Below are 12,091 nucleotides of genomic sequence, written 5' to 3'. Positions count from 1 at the left end.
TGAATAATAAAATAACTCATCCAATATTTCACAAGGTAAATTACATGACAGTATATGTTCAGATATGAGTATACTTGCAATCTATTACACCATACCTATACAATGTGACAGTATGACTTTTATTGAATTAATTCATACTCCCGTCTAGTGGAATATAATGGCTGTCTTGTAAAGTTTGGCTGTGGTCTTGTGAAAGCTTTGGGTTTGGGGCTGGCTTCCTTGTGCGTTGTTACTGATGCATCCGCCTCTGTGCAGTGGCTCAGAGCCACTCTGCTATGAAATGTGTAGCCAGCGCAGGCTATTAAGTATGTTTTGTGATTCTATACCAAAGAATAGTCTCTTTCTTCCTCTTGTTACAGCCGAAAGCTTCTGGGAAGTCTGAAGTCTTTATTTCTTCCCAGGAGTACTTGCAGGCCAATACTGAGAGAGAGAAAAAAAAAGATTCATTAGACATTGTTTTCCAGCCTTTCCAACTAGGAACTAAAGAGACGAGGTGAGTTCAAGTGATGTCAAGTATCAATGCTGGTTTGATTTTTCATCCCAGCACAATTACCACTTTTATAATCCTGCCACTATTTAACATCCCCTTGACTCACAACTCCACGCAGTAGTTAAGAGAGGCAGGTTTTCACGGGGACGCAGAGAAACAGCACGTCATGAAAGCATTGTCGTTGACGATGCCAAGTTCACCTGTGCTCTCCAGGGACTTCTTCCTGTTTAGCCTCTGTTGACCTCATTGAATCTTATAAACCGCAGCAAACCGTTGTACCTCATAAACAGCATCCAATTATTGTACAGAAGAAAGGGTGTAACGCACAAATAAATACTTCTGTTCCCCCTCCCCATCCATGGGTTCTGTCTACTTGGATCAACTATCCATGGACTGGAAATAATGAGACACACATATTATGCTACTATCACTAGATAATAGAGTGTAACAACTGCATCCTAGTGGGTGATAAAAGTCTTCCAGGATGATTTATAGTATAAAGGAGGATATGTGGAGCCATTTTAATAGGAGACCAGCATCTATGAAACTTGCTCTCCACGGGGGCTCCCAGAACCTCTGACCCATGCTGAAGGAAGACTGTAGTTCCTACTGTCCTCCAGCTGCAGTGTGGCTATATTTAATGGAGAGAGACTTTTTTTAATTCTTAAAAAGTTGTTAATCAATTGCATATATGCAAACAGCCTCGACATTTTGATATCACTGAATTAGATGCATTTTCGGAGTAAAGCTATTTTATTTGAATATCTAAACCCACTCTGTAAACATAAAATGCTATAAAGATGTATGAAAGACAGAAGACCAGCCAACAAGGCAGTCGGTACATAGATGGGGTGCCCCTCAACCTCCTTGTCATAATTGTCTTTGTGTATTTGTTTCTAAAATGTTCATTAAACAGATGGGCTTTTTTTTTACTTATTGTGTAACCATTCTGTGCTTTAAAAATAATCCCAGCCCCCTTTAAATGCAATTCTAAAAGTCTTTATGGTAGCTCAGCTAAGTGTCCAGAGTCAATCTAATATACAAAAGCTAAGAATGCTGCAAAACATGAACACAACCATCACGGAGCCCGTAGCAGCATACCTCTGCTTAAGTTCTTGTGGAGATCTTTGGTCACAGCTTCCCAAGTGTTTAGGTCTCTGCAAATAGAATTCTAAAACTTTACCGGAGGCCTAACGCCCTTGATATACAAGAGCACAGTGTTCTACTGGGGAAATTCATTGCTATTGATGCTGGGATTAAAATGTACTTCAAACCATAACAGACTCATGAATGGGAGTGAACCGGCACATTAGCAGTGGACCTCTGCATCTGATTTCGCCTAGAACGTGTGCTGTCAGAGTTTACTCTGCAAACTATGTGTATAGGAATAGGTGGAGGTCAAGGAATCAGGGACTTATGGATTAAAACCTTAGCTATACTGTGCTTTGTGCCTTGTGGCTGTTTTTTTTTCCTCCCCCATTCACAGTTGTAATTTGGGACTAATAGTTCTTATACCATTGAGTAGCTCTCTATGTTTAAATTGTACATGGACGGGGCTGGGGATTTAGCTCAGTGGTAGAGCGCTTACCTAGGAAGCGCAAGGCCCTGGGTTCGGTCCCCAGCTCCGAAAAAAAAGAACCAAAAAAAAATTGTACATGGACTGTCAACAATATATGTAAGGCTTCATTTTACTTCATATTCGAAGATTTGGGAAATTGGAAATCCTAATATTTAATGATACAATTAAGATTTTAAAATATATTAACACTATCATATAATGGCCAAACCTAGAGGAGATATTATGTGACTCATAAATATAAGAAAATGAATGTAATAATTGTCCTTTGTCCTCAATCCACCCTCTGTTGATTGCGATGAATAGTCATCCTTCCCTGGGTTCGGACTCATCTTAGCAATAAGGCCAGTATGTCTGAACTTCAGCCAAATGCTGAGTGAAGTCAGTTGTTTGTTTTATTGTAATATATGCAATTCTGGGCAGGTTACTTATAATAGCAAAATGTATTTGGTACACATAATAAATAAACAAACAAACAAACAAATAGATGTCACGAGAGTAAATTTAGAATTTTTAGAATGGAGGTAGTTATCATCGATATTCTGCCGTCTTTCTATACTCTGCTTGCCATTTAGATATGCACTTGTGTTTCAGAGTTGCTAAGTAGTGGTAGTTTCAACAATGATCTCAGCCAAATTTATTAGCAATTCCACTTAATAAAATGATTTCAAAGGTGTATATGCAAGAGCAGATAATGGGAATAGTTTTTCAAAAGTTTGAAAAGATACTTTCTCCTGCTTGCTATATATTAAACAGTGAAGAGAGAGAGAGAGAGAGAGAGAGAGAGAGAGAGAGAGAGAGAGAGAGAGAGAGAGAGAGAAGCTGGGTCAGCTATAAACCTTCAAGGCCTGCCCTGAGTGGAGTACTTCCTCCAGAACCTCCCTCAATAGCACCACCTATGGGTCAAAGTGTTTCAGTGCATGAGACTGGGGAGGACATTTCTTACTCAAACCACATAATAAGCTTCATGTTATTTTTAAATGGCTATACTAGCTTTTAATCTTCCGGAGAACTTACAAGCATACAGCTAAAAGACTTGTCCTGCAGCAAATCCATTTTAGACTTTTATGCTTTTATTGCATTACTGGTTCTCTCATGTTGAAATTCCACATGCCTGGGACAGTTTCTGTCTCTCATCCATACAGGACACATAAAAATTGTTTGATGTGGAAGAAGCTTGTCCTATTTTGGAGGGAGTTTTGGAGAATCTTTTCATGGTCCTTGGATTCCCAAGCTGGCTTACCTCATTTCCCGGTTTTCAGTTCTCTTTTATGTACTGCAGAAGCTCACAGGGATCTTCTTCCTGATTCAATCTAATGTAGAGAGGATTCTACTCCCTTATATTTTGTGGCTTCCCAATTCAGGGCGACAGTGTTTATGTAACTTTTATAACTCTATCAAGTAAGTGGTAATATGTGCAAAGTTGCTGATACTGTGAAGATGGAAGGGTGGTCTGGAGGTCACTCAAGAACCTTTTGGAAGAAGAACTGGTCCTCTAGAAATCTAATAATCTTGTGCAATTGTACTATGCAACTTGCACGTGATGGAAGATCTATTATGAATGGTGACATTTATCTAATCTCTTCACAGTAGCAATTCTTGGTGAGTGATATCCAGATGCTATTCAGTGATTCCAGCAATAAAAAAAAATCTAGAGCTAATTCCCGACATAAAAATTAACCATGACTTACAATGGGTAAAAATATCAGATTGCTTCTAGGAAAATGATGGAGGAGGTTGATGCAATTAGTGTTGAGGAATAATCAGCGATCAGATAATCACCACTAATGAATCCAACACAGACATCCTGGGTGTCTGTTGTGTGGAAATGAACCTTTGCTTTGAGCATTGGGCTTACCTGAGACTGTCTTTTTCTTCTTCTCCAGCTATCGATGATGGGGTTCGGTTGCTAATCATTCCTTTGTCTATTTTTAAACTATAAGGATGTCTGTGTGGAGGGGAATATTTTTGACTTCTTCACACTCGTGTGATAAGCTTTACTGGTGCACCAACTGTGCCTTTCTCTAAATTTCCATCATGTTGTAAGAATAGTTACATTGTCAGTACTCTGCCATAGTAGTCAGATTCATGCTGCACCGTACTGACTCTCTAATTAGCTATTGATTTATTGATACATATCGAGAACATTTGATAGTTGCATCTGGCTTAAAGAAAAATTAGTAGGTTTTTTTAAAGGGAATAAGTAGATATTACTTTATTTTTAATTAAAATATAATTATATCATTTCACCCTTTCCTTCTACCTCTAACCCCTCTCATATCTCTTTTTTTAAACTCGTAGCCCATATATATAGGGGCTTACCTTGGGGAAGACTAAATCTCCCTCTCTCAGCCATTGGCATGTCAACTGGTGATACCATTGTTTAGATCTTGTTAAGAAGCCCTAATTTTGAGATTTCATGTAGATCTAGTAATTTCTAGAAGACAGTCTCACAGCAGATGTCCTTGTCCTCTGTTTTTTGCAATCTTTTCCACTCCTCTTCCGTGATGCTCTCTGAGCTGCAGGTGTAGGGGGGTTTTGAAGATGAGCAAAGAAAGCTTTATCTCTCTGTGAGTATGACAGTTAGGAATTGATACTTGTTTAGAAAAGTGGCAAGGGTAGGTTCTCCTCTGAGATCTGAGACCTAGGTGATTGACTAGGTTTGCAGTACCAAGCATGGTCTTCCTCTTGTGAAGTCCTTTGGAGTCATCTGACCAGCAACTCAGGAGGTTTCTCATGTCTGGTACTGGGGGGGTTGTTTGGTAGTTTGTAGCTCTCTCTCTCTCTCTCTCTCTCTCTCTCTCTCTCTCTCTCTCTCTCTCTCTGTATGTGTGTGTGTATAGTATTTTATATTAAGATGACTATAACATCATACACTGTGTGTTTTTTTACCATTAGATAAATAGAACATAATACAATTCCCATGCTGTTTATAATAGATCATTAAATAAATGTATCATTAAACAAATAAATGTAGTCATGACATTTCTTCACATGTGTACACAATTTATGGTATGATTTACTTATTAATAAGAGTCCGATTCTAAGCTTTCACAGTGGTAGAGATTTAATTTGCTTACAACATCTACAGAAACCCATCCATGTGTTCTGAAACAGGTCAAGGCTTTGTGACATGTACCCAGTGAAGAAGAATCAACTAAGGGAGACCTGGATTTGTTAACACATGACACTTCGAGTTTCCACCTTTGCTGTTTCTAATTCTGAGTCACAGTGGTGGAACTGGAATAATATTAGTAAATGTCTTCTCACATTATGTGGACTTTTAAACGTGATTCTCCAATGTCAACAAGCACTGTGTGTGTGTGTGTGTGTGTGTGTGTGTGTGTGTGTGTGTGTGTGTGTGTGTGTTTGCTGTCTGCCTTTCTCTGATTTTTTTGTGAACAGTATTATTGGAATATCTGTGTGATTTTTTTTCTTGTACTTTCCAGTTTTGGACAAGTCTCATAAGAGTAAATAGTACCAGTTACATTCCTCTTTTATAAAAACGAAAATTAGCTTGAATGAAAACTGCTTTGGCCAAAGTGGTTACCCTACCAAGCAATATAGCTGAGAATGAAATGTATAAGGATTAAACCAAGAACTCATGCTTTCATTTTCTCCCCTTGGTAGTTTCTATCACGATTACTTAGCTTTTGCTGTTTGTGTGTGTTTCCTTTTTGTTTTCTTTTTCTTTTCTTTTTTTTTTTCGGAGCTGGGGACTGAACCCAGGGCCTTGCGCTTGCTAGGCAAGCACTCTACCACCCCCAGCTCCATGTGTTTCCTTTCATTACTGACATTCTCCCCGCTACAGTATATTTTGACCATGGCTCTTTGATTCCTCCCAGATACTCCTTATCTTCCCACCAATCCAACTCTACACCCTCCCTCCCTCTCTCTTTACAAAGCAAATAGGCAAATAAAAAACAAACAAACAATCAACACACAAGGAACACACACACACACATACATTTAAACTCCTCAGCTCATTGACAGTCTGTCTGAAGATGACATGGCTAGAAAGCAAGAATTTAGTATTCACAGCCCCTTTAGTCCCTGAGCAAGACCTTAAAAACAGCAGAGGTGGCAGCTGGATCCAGTCCTTCACATGTTGACCACCAGTCAGCTCACCACCAATCAGCTCACCACCAGTCAGCTCACCACCAGTCAGCTCACCACCAATCAGCTCACCACCAGTCAGCTCACCACCAGTCAGCTCACCACCAATCAGCTCACCACCAATCACTTCACATACGACCTCAGGACTTTCCAAATCACAGATTTTCCACAGATATCTGAGTGGGTGAAGGAGAGCTGGGACGGCCTGAGTTGTTCAGAGCAGCTGCCTCAGTGATCTGGGAATTCTGGGACTCGGTGAGGTAATGTACAGCAGCTTTGTCTCCTTTGCAAAGTCCATTCTCGGAAGGCTCCATTCTCCAGCAAGTGCTTTTCTTCACACCCAAGACTGATTTCCATCAATGCGATTAATTCTCTACAATGGTTTGTTACAAGATTGGATATCTGTGATAGTTGCTTATGTATACCAAATACACAACCCCTATAGGAAACACACACATATCACACACAACACACCACACACAAACACACAGAGAGGGGGGGGGAATCAAAGCATATCAAAAAAAAACCAACCAAACAAACAAAAAACCAACCAAACTAAAACATCAACAAAGAGAGGAAGGAAGGGAGAAGGGAGAGAGGAGAGACAGCAAAGAACTGAATTGCAGTTCAACAGAAACTAGTAGCAAAATGCCAATAGTAAACACTTTCCCATTGATAAGTCGTTTGCAGTTTAACTGATGAAATTATCCAATCAAAAAACACTGGGTGACAGAAGTGACATAAACAATATATAAAAAACACAACAAAGCAAGACCCCAATAATACACAGTTAAGAAACTGGCCTTAGAGGACAGTGGCAGGGGGAGGGATGGGGGGGTGATGAGGTATGGAAACAAAACATAATAATATGTATGTGTGAAAATGGCACTAAGATTTAAAAAAAACTAGCTTTAGATTTAAGCACACATCCAAATTTAAAGTGAAAGGAAGGAAAAATATGAAGACTATTCCGCATGAGTGGGAACAGAAGTATTGAGGGGATATGATATCAGAAATTTAAAGCAAGAACTTTCCAGAGACAAAGGAGAAAGTTTTATGGTGAAACAATATCATAGCACCAGATAAACAGAACCACTGTAAATACACAAAGCTTCTAACATCAAATGGCCTAAAATATAGGAAGAAAACATGGAAGACAGTGATAAAATCACAGGACTGACTTCAGTAGCACTGTGTGCCTAGATGTTAGAACATTCTAGTCTAGTTCTTTTGAAGATCATACCACTGTCTCTTAGACACCCCTAGAACATCACAACAAGGAGTGGCCTCCCCCATACAGACATGCTAATTCCTGTACGCTGTAAAATTGGGGACAAGTTGGTCAGTTCTCCTATTCTTTCCTTTTTCTCTCTTTTTTTTTTTTTTTCGGAGCTGGGGACCGAACCCAGGGCCTTGCGCTTGCTAGGCAAGCGCTCTACCACTGAGCTATAATACCCAACCCCAGTTTCTCCTATTCTTAACTTGAGTCCTCCCTCTCCCTTTTCAGGATAAGCACTTGAACTCAAAGCCTCTTGCATGCACTCCATCACTGAGCTACACTTCAAGCTCCTTAACTTGATTTCAAAGATGCAATTTTTAGATCATATCTTCTTAAGTAGCAGGAAAAAGATAAGATAAATGGTTTTATTACCACTAGGAAGGACTAGCGTTAATTGACAGCTGGACCTCTAGGTATCTAATTACTGCTAGACTCTACTATGGCTGCCATCAATTACTCCTTAGCCAAAGTGATTATTTTTAGCAGAGACTCTATACTGTTTAATTGGCTCTTGCTTCATAAGTTTATAAAGGTCAAGCCGAGAACTAGCAGAAGAGTTCATTTTACAACGAAAGCGTGTTAGGGTGTTTGATAGAAAGTTACATTCCTCATGACTGACAACATCTGTTTTGAAAAGTATCCAATTGAAACAATCTTAACCAAACTCTAGAAAAAAAAATATGGATCCTTATCTACTTTCCATGGGCAAACAAATACCAAGGTGTTTTCTACATATACTTTGGTTTCCCCATCATGGTCCATCATCAACTTCAACTTGGTTGGTCTGCCATCTACAAAGATGGATGGTCTTTGAGCAATGATCCTCCTTAGATTCCTAGGTTTTTCCAAATCAAAGCTCTTAAGTCTACCTCCTCCTCCTTTTTCTCCTCTTCCTCCTCCTCTTCCTACCAGGAAAAATAATATGACTTTAATCTCTTTAAGGGAAAAAAATCTAAAGCAGTGTCCTTCCCAGGGTTTCTAACACTTAAGAATATAAAACAATACTCACAGAGACAGGGGTCTAAAAATAGCCACTCTTCTGTTCTAGACAGAGTAAACTTCATCTGGGATAAAATTGGGTTATTTACAATTGTAGGGCATTTTCTGAGCTCTAGAGGAACACGTTCTTTTTTTTTTTTTAATTATTTTGTCTTAAAATTCCAAATTTCAGCTGAAAGATGCTAAGTAAGGAGCAGTATAACTTTTCTTCAATGTTTTCTGTGTCAATTCAAGAAGTCTTGTTCATTACGCTGCTCTCTGTTCTTTGTGAAAATTCTGAGGATATCCTATGTATTTCTGCTTTCCATGAATGGTGACACATATTTCAATCTACTGTGTGCCAGCATCTGACTCAGTTTAGATGTTTTGTATATCCAGCCTCTCTGATGGAGAGATCAGGTGCAAATTGATGGTCAATTTCTAGAAAATACACAAAGGCATAAGACTCTGTAAGATGCAATTTTGTGTACTTGTCTTGAAGCAGAGCTATATAAACAACTGACTAAAACAGTGGGGAGCCTGGGTTCACTGACCAGGGTCTCCATTTGCTAACTGTGTGACACTGGGTGAATTAATTCCTCAGGTTTTTATATTTCACTTACTTTTGTGGTCTAGGGAAGAGACCAGTAGAATCTTATGACTTACTGTAAGTTCTACATGAAAAATAGAGTATGTTGTGAGGCATGCATTTCTTTTATACAGTTCTTGTGTGTGTGTGTGTGTGTGCGCGTGTGTCTTTGTCTCCCTCCCTCCCTTCCTCTCATCCTTTCGCACTTTCCTCTTTTACCCCTCCTTTTCTTTCTCCCTCTCTTCTCCCTTTCTCTCCTCCCTTCTACCCCCTTTCCCTTCTCCCCACCTTTCTTGATGGTATAAACTATTTTTCAGAGACTGTAGATCTTGATCTTTTATGACCCTTCTCCAGAGCCTGTCCTAACACCTGATTTGTTCCTGGTTACAAGAAATTCCAAACCTTAAGATTTTCTTTTCAGACACCTTTCAAAGTACCTGAACCATTTAAAAATGCTTTAAAATCTAATCACTGGATGGTCATTTTACAAATAAAAAATATTTAAAATAAAAGAAAGTAATCACCTCTGTCCAAAGTTTTAATAAAAAAGATGGTATACCTCCTTAGGATGTATGACCAAAAAGGGGGTGTAGGGTTTGATTTGTTTGTTTGTTTTTCCTGGTTTTTGACATAAGTGTTCAGAGTAAGAAGAGCAAGTGATGATGGCAAACCAGAAAACAAGCCCTCAGCTGACCCCAAGAGCCAGACAGCTGAGTCTTGAGTTTTCTCAGCTACAGAACTGTGAAAAAGAAAGGACTCACATCTTCCTTGCATTATATATCTGTGAGTGCTATTTTTTCCTGTTATGCCGAAAGCAAAGTTGTTGAGCAGACATGTTTATGCACAGAAATTGTTCCCCTGTGTGTATAGGTACCTTAAAATAAAACTGAAACAAGTATAAAAATGTTAGAATTGAGGTAAATAATTATCTACTTTGAAAACCCTAAATCCTCATGCTTTAAAAAATAACACTGTTTTTGCATCAATTCCCCTAAGTCCAATAAATTCTATTTTCCTATATATTTAAATAAAATTATTTTACATCATGAGCATCCATATACCCAGTGCCTGTATTAACTGATTTTTGATCCTTAATATTTTGTAATACTTTGTTTTATCACCTCTCTTCATATGAATCCTCTAGTCTTTGCCTAGTCTATCTTTTGGGATTTCTTTATTACATTTCAAGTAAGTTGTTGAAGAATGTGACCATGGTAAAGACATGTATTTTTGGATCTCCTGTTTCATACTGAATTAGTTTAGTTTCTGGGGGTACAAACAGGAAGAAGGGAGCTGATTCATAAACGCATGCCTGTCTACTGATCCACTACATTGCCAGTCAGACTATGACTTTATATCTCATCTCAAACTCAGTATCTTCCATATAGGTTATTACCTATGCTATAAGAATTAAGTTAGAAAAACTTGCTATGCCAGGGCTGGGGAGAGGGTTCAGTGCATAGAATGCTTGCTGCGGAAGCATGCAGACCTGAGCTTGGCTCCCCAGAATCAACACAAAAAGTTAAGTGTGGCAGGACATGTCTGTAACCATAGCACTGAGCTGGGATGGGAGAAACCTAGGGTCAGCCAGTCTCATCAGTCTTTGAGCTCTAGGCTAAACGGCTAAATGAGAGGTCCTTTCTCAAAAACTGAAATGAACAGTAACCGAGGAAGGTCCCTATAAGAGACCTCCAACCTCCTCACGTGCATGGTGGGTGCAAACACTTGGTGTGCACAAACAGAGACTATTTTAAGAAGCATAATTCTGTTCTCTCAAGTTGTTGATAAAAGTTGTCTCTAGATGACGGAGCTCTCTCTAACTTCAGCATGGTTCTCTCTGAACTGTTAGTGTAAACTGCAGCTTCTGCTTACTGGCACAGTCACAGAGCATCAGGAACTACCAGATCTTTTGAGTCTTTCCTGAGCCATGAGGCCCAACCCTTCTGAGTGTAGGTTAGAACTCAGCCATCCACTAGTGCAGTGGATGCCAGTAGGAAGCCACACTGGCTCCACTCTAAATGTAGGTGATCTCTGAGGTAGTTGTTGATGAGCTCTCACAGAAGAGGAGCAAAAGATACTGGTTTTTGTCTGGCATGAGCCATTTTAGGCCAAATAGACCATCTATGTTCTCTGATGGGAAATACTAAGTTGTTTTCTATGGGAACTGATAGTTTATGAATAAAGAATAAACAAGAGTGTCCGAGTAGGCCATGACTTTCCAAAATTAAACTAGAAAGTGAAGCAAATTTGGTTAGAAAACAAGTCACCATACTTGCTGCAAACATTTTCACCAATTTAAACTACATACAAATGTGTATATAGAACCAAGAGTCTGTGGAGGCAAGGGGTTCTGGCATAGTTTTTTCTAAATGTAGGGTATGAAATAAAGACTAGGTGAAAGCAATTGATTAGAAAATTGAGCTAGTGTCAAAAACAGAACAAAGCAAAAATTAATATGCAAGCAACCAAAATAATACAATAGGAAGTGAGACAGATATGGAGAAAACCTATGGGAATTTCTGAGGTGGCTATGGTGGTAGCGCACCAGCCTGGTGGGTATAAGGCCCTGAATTTGACTCACCCAGTACTAGAGGGGAAAGATACACATTTATGATATAGTTCTGGCTCATTTTCCAGGGTTCTGTGAAAAATTTTAATGACTATGTTTCAGAATTCTATCACTGAAGACTGAGAAGGGATGCGGCTGCCATCTTGGCTCCACCCTTACGCATATCTACGCTGGGCAGTAGCCTACCTTGGCATGTGTTGAGTACATTTCTGAGTCAAAAGCTTTCCTGTAAAGAGACACGTAAGTGTGGGCTAAAAAGCCATGAGAAACACCCATCGAGCTACCAGTGCTGTCTAGGCATGTTAGTAGGGGGTCAAACATCAAGTATTTGCACTCATATAGCCAGGGGAAATCTTTTATCTGACATTTGTGAAGAAGTTCTAATTGGTTTGAAAGGGCACACCCCTTGATGGGAAAAGAATCATGGGTTTATCAATAGGTTGGGAAAGATTTCAATGTCATGAATGATTGGGGAAATGAAAAATTACCCACAG

The sequence above is a fragment of the Rattus norvegicus genome, chromosome 1, assembly GCF_036323735.1.
Source record: "Rattus norvegicus strain BN/NHsdMcwi chromosome 1, GRCr8, whole genome shotgun sequence".
NCBI classification, from domain to species: domain Eukaryota; kingdom Metazoa; phylum Chordata; class Mammalia; order Rodentia; family Muridae; genus Rattus; species Rattus norvegicus.
Note: the sequence above shows the minus strand (reverse complement) of the source record.